This window comes from Capsicum annuum, chromosome 8 (genome assembly GCF_002878395.1).
Source record: "Capsicum annuum cultivar UCD-10X-F1 chromosome 8, UCD10Xv1.1, whole genome shotgun sequence".
NCBI lineage: Eukaryota > Viridiplantae > Streptophyta > Magnoliopsida > Solanales > Solanaceae > Capsicum > Capsicum annuum.
Window position 1 is genome coordinate 83,041,345 of NC_061118.1, and position 5,968 is coordinate 83,047,312.

At 35.9% G+C, this 5,968-nt stretch overlaps 1 non-coding gene across 1 annotated transcript; it reads right to left on the reverse strand.

Annotated features, from left to right (window-relative positions):
• Positions 1-405: 405 nt before the first annotated feature.
• Positions 406-512, reverse strand: LOC124886806. Its single transcript, XR_007044214.1, has one exon. It is a non-coding gene; the product is annotated as a small nucleolar RNA R71 (small nucleolar RNA).
• Positions 513-5,968: the final 5,456 nt, after the last annotated feature.

The following is a 5,968-nucleotide window of genomic DNA, read 5'->3' on the forward strand; positions in this document are numbered from 1 at the left end:
CCCAGCTCTGGGTATCCCAGTTATTCCTGTTCAACCAGTTGCTAGACCTATTTGTGAGGTGGCAATCTCACTTATGAACCATTCTACTAAGAGTATTCGCAAGCCTATGCTAGGTGGTCAATTTGAATTGAAGCAGAATATGGTGAAATTACTAAATTTAGTGGGGCAATTTTCTGGCCTGTCACATGAAGGCCCATAGCAACATATACAGACTTTCCTGGAAATAAGAGATACATACATTCCTGCAAGGGTAAATGCTAATTATGTCAGATGACACTCTTTCTTTTTTATTTAATTAGGGAAGCAAAGGGGTGGTTATATGCTGAACCATCACTCTTCATCACTTCATGGAAAGATCTTGCTCGAAAGTTTCTTATTTGATTCTTTCCATTTGGGAAAACTGCATCTTTGAGGAGAAAGATTTTGAGTTTTATATAGAAAGAAGGAGAGAATCTGTACCAAGCTTGGGAGAGATTTAAAAGTATGCTTAAAAATTGCCCTCACCATTATCAGTCTAATAATGTCCTTGTTTATACATTCATTGAGGGACTAGAGCCAATTTCCAAGATTCTTTTACATTTAGCAGCAGGTAGTCAAGTTCTTGAGAAGACTTATGATAAATTGTACACACTGCTGAATTAGATTTCACAAGGGAATCCTAAATGGCATGCTGATTAAAGGAGTGCTCCCAAAATAGTTGTTGGTGTGTTAAAGGTATCTCAGCTTACATCATTATCATTCCAACTTACAGTAATGCAAAATCAGAAGCCTATTCAGTTGAACAATATGAAGTTGTGGGTTTCATAGGTAGTAGCTACAACTTATGCAGTCCAACAAGTAAATTCTTGGTATGAGGTTTATGGAAGTAGTGAACACATGGCAGATGCTTGTACTGTAAATCCAGATTCAGTGAATTATATGGGGAATACAAATTATCCAAGGTAACAAAACTTTGGGAATCCATATAATCCCAACTAGAGAAATCATCCCAATTTCTTATGGGGTGGAAATTAGGCACAAAATACTACTCAATATAAGGGACTAGTGCAAATTGATCAATATTAGTTTCAAAATAATCAGACAACTACTCAAACAAGTAATATGGAGAAGATGATAAAGCAACTTCTGGTGAATCAAGCGTACTTTGCGGTAGATTTAAAGAGTCAATAGTTGATTACTAGAAATTTAGAGTTGGAACTTATTCAGATTCCTCGAGCATAAAAAACATGAACTCAAGGAGGCTTACCTAGCGAAAAAGAGGGAAATCCAAAGCAAGTAAATGCAGTTACAATAAGGTGTAGGATGAAGTTAAAGGAGATGGTACCTGAGCAGGTTAGTCCCACAGTCACTGATGATGTTTCTAAAGACAAGGAGGATAAAGGTGTCAAAGAAAAAGTTGCAAGTGATGAAATTCAAGTGGAGAAGAAGACTTACCCCTTCCCTTTTCTGAAAGAAAAAGGAAGCATCAAAAGAAGGAAAGTTATAAAAAGTTTTTGGATCTTCTAAAGAAGGTTCATGTAAATCTTCCTCTTGTTTATATTCTACAGAGTATTCCAAAATGTAGAAAATATCTTGACGACATTGTGGCAAATAAGAGCCGATTGACAAAGTATGCTATAGTTGCACTTACTGAGGAGTGCATATCAAATATACAAAATGAAATACCCATGAAGTTAAAGGATCAAGGTAGTTTTACCTTGCATATCATTATTGGGCAAACAATCAGTGTTCGTGGATTATGTGATTTGGGGGCTAGCATAAATCTTATTCCCACATCTTGGTACTAAAAGATGTGCCTTGGAATTCCCAAACCCACGACCATTTTTTTATAGTTGACCGACAGGCCCTGCTAGGCCGGACAGAATTATTAAAGATGTTTCAGTGCAAGTGGGTTCACTAATCTTTCTAGTAGATTTTGTGATTCTTGACTTTGAAGCAGATCTAGTTGTTCTATTTATTTTGGGATGCCCCTTCTTAGCAACAAGGCAGTAATTAATTGATGTAGCAGCAGGGAAGATGACTATGAGAGTGTATGATAAAGTAGGGGTTTTTTATGTATACAAGGTGCTAAAATTGCCGACTATATATGGAGAGTTACCTTTCATATTATTTATTAACCTTACATATGAGTTACATATATTATTGTCTGATGATTCACTAGAGCAAGCTTTGATGGTTCATGATCTTTATAGAGATGTAGAAGCACTAGAATTGGTCCAATTTATGAATTTGGCAGTGATAAAATGAGAAAACTGCCTTTTGAGTCATTGAACAGGCCAACGGGGCCATCTCCCAAAGCTTCAATTGAAGAAGCTCCAAAATTAGAGCTTAAGGTTCTTCCTTCTTACCTAAAATATATTTTCCTTAGTGACAATAATACCTTGTCTATAATTTTGTTTGTAGGGTTATCTGATGAGCCGGTAGGGAAAGTAATAGCGGTCTTGAAAAGAAGGAAAGTGTTGGGAGATGTCTGACATTATAGGGATAAATCCAGTTTTTTGCATGCATAAGATATACATGGAATAAGGTTTCAAACCAAGGGTGCAACAACAACATAGATTGAATCTGATGATGAAGGAAGTGGTGTAGAAAGAGGTCATCAAGTTCCTCGATAATGGGATTGTTTATCCAATTTTAGAAAGCAAGTGGGTAAGCCCAATACATTATCTCCTAAAGAAAGATGGGATGACCATGGTTACAAATGAAGCAAATAATGTAATTTCCACTCGCATGGTGACTGATAGAGAATATGTATTAGCTACCGAATATTGAATAAAGTCACAAAAAATTACCACTATCCTACCCGTTCATTGATCAGATGTTGGATAGGTTAGCAGGGCAGGAGTACTACAGTTTTCTTAATGGTTACTTGGTATATAATAAGATTACCATTTTGCCTGAGGACCAAGACAAAATAACTTTTACTTGTCCATATGGCACATATACGTTCAGACGAATACCTTTTGGCCTCTTCAATGCACCTGAAATATTTTAGAGATGTATGATGGCAATCTTCTACGACATGGTTGAAGAATTTATTAAGTATTCATGGGTGACTTCTTTGTTTATGGTAACTCTTTTGATAAATACTTATAGAATCCAGATAGAGTCCTCGCTCCTTATGAAGAGATAAATCTTGCACTGAATTGGGAGAAATGGCACTTTTTTGGTTAAGGAAAGAATAGTCCTTGTCCATAAAGTGCCACGTAAAGGACTTGAAGTAGATCTATCCAAAATTAAAGTGATTGAATAACTACCATACACGGTTACAATAAAGGGAGTGCGGAGTTTCTTAGGGCATGCAAGATTCTATAGGAGTTTTATTAAAGATTTGTCAAAGATTGATATCCCGATGTGTAAACTGTTAGAAAAAAAGCCAAGTTTTAATTTGGGGCTGAATGTCAAGAAGCGTTCAAGAAGCTAAAGAAGAAATGGATTAAAGAACCCATCTTGATTTCTCTAGATTGAAAGTTACTATTTGAATTAATATGGAATGCCAGTAATGTCGTTGTCAGAGCTGTTTTGGGGCAGATAAAAGACTAGGTCTTCTGTTCTATTTATTATGCTAGTAAGGTCTTGAATGATGCCTAGATAAATTATACAGTCACTGAAAAGGAGATGTTAGTAGTGGTTTATGCGTTCGATAAATTTAGAGCATATTTGGTGGGAACCAAGCTTATAGTTCATACATACCATGCAGGCATCACGTATCTCATCAATAAAAAAGATGTAAAGCCTCAATTGATCAGGTGATTTTATTGCTGCAAGAGGTTCGTGATTGGAAAAAAGAAAAGAACTAAGTAGCAGACCCTTTTTCATGGCTGGATTCTCATGACCATATTTTTGATGACTCTCTCTTCACTCGGGAAGAGTTTTCAGATGAAAAATTGTTGGCTATAGATACTTATGAGCTTTCGTGGCATGCTGATATTGTGAACTTTGTACCATGTTAGCATTACTATCCCAAATCCACCACTCAATAATGAAAGAAACTGCTTTATGATTCTTGTGATTATATATAGGATGAGCCGTATATTTTCAAGTAGGTTCCTAATATTATTATACCCAGATATGTTCTAGAAGCTGAATTCACACAAATGCTATAAAAGTGTCATTTATTCCCTTATGGTGGACATCATAAGGGTGAGATAACAACCACAAAAGTGTTTCAATCAGGTTTTTTCGTGCCAATATTATTTAGAGATATAGTGGCTTTTGTAAAGAGTTATAACCAGTGCCAAAGGTTAGGATTAATTTTAAGCCATCATGAGATGCCCTTAAAAAATATTCTTAAAGTCGAAGTATTTGATGTTTGTGGGATCGATTTTATGAAACCATTCCCACCATCCAATGACAATTTGTACATCTTAGTGGCATTTGATTACGTATCTAAGTGGGTGGAAGCTGTAGCTTGTCCCGCTAATAATGTAAGAGTGGTATTGAAATTTGTGAAGAAGAACATATTCTCTCAGTTTGGCACTACCAGAGCCATAATCAGTGATGGAGGTACGCATTTCATTAACACTTGGTTTAAAAATCTGTTAGCTAAAATGGTGTTAGGTACAAGGTGGCCACTATGTACCATCCATAAAAAAAAGTCAAGTTGAGGTATCTAACCCAGAGATAAAGAAGATACTATAGAAGACTGTTATTGGGCAATGAAAGGATTGGGCTAAAAAGTTGATGTTGTATTATGGGCATACCTGACAGCTTATAAAATTCCCATAGGAACCTCTCCATATCACTTGTTCTACAGTAAAGTCTCTCATTTGTCTGTAGAGCTAGAACATCAAGCTTATTTAGTCTATCAAAAAGTTGAATATTGAGATAAAGGCCATAGAAGAGAAGAGATTATTGTAGCTTGTAGAACTTAATGAGTTTTCTCTCCATGCTTATGAGAATGCTAAACTGAACAAGCAGAAAATCGAAAAATGGCATGACATGCAAATTCAAGACAGAGTATTTGAACCTAGACAATTATAGGTTAAAGTTATTTCCAAGTAAATTGCGGTCTAAGTGGTCTGGGCCTTTTGAGATAGTGCAAATGATACCTTATGGAGAAGTTAAAGTATGGAATAAAGAAAAGATTGAGAAGTTTTTGGTAAATGGACAACATGTGAAGAATTATTGGGCTGATCATGGAGATAAGCGCAATGTGTCCACCATATTTGCTAATAAGTGAGACTGAGCTAAGTCATACCACGACGTAGAATAAGGCGCTATGTGGGAGGCAACCCACAAATAGAATGTAATAGGTATTTTAATTTTTTGTTGTAAAAAGAAAAATAAAAAAATACAAAAATATGAGTCATACCATGACCAAAATATGGCACTGAGTGGGAGGCAATTCACTTTTTTTTACGATATTTTATTATTTTTTTTTGATTTGTTGGGATGAGAAAACTGAAACCAAGAAAAATACCACATACAAGGAAGCAACAACATTTGCAAATTAATGTGTGTAAGTTAGGTTCAAAACCAAGTAAGAAGAGGGTTTAAAAACACACTAGAAACATGAAATTTGAGGCCACCGCATCGTAAAGAGAGCAAAAATTGAATTTGTCAATTTCCATTAGCCTGGAGCAATACTACTGCATCGTGGTGGTTGGAAAAATAATGATTGAAAAATTCTAGTGGATTGGCACGTTACCACCGCGTCGCAATTGATGGTTAAATGGGTGAACTACCGCGATCCTACCGTATCGCGTTGAGGGTGATAAATAGACTTGAATTTTTAAATTATGTCGGGTTCAACCCAACCCAACCCGACTTGGTCCCACCTCTCTATATATATCCCCTCAACCTTAATTTCCTCACTTTCTAACCCTCAGCGCTGCCTCTCACTTCCTTAAACCAATTATCTTTCCTAAATTTCCTTAAAGTTTTATCTTTCTCTAAAACAACTGAGGTAAGTTCCTAATGTTTTATTTTTCCCTCTGTTGTATTTATAATTTCAATATTGCTGGCA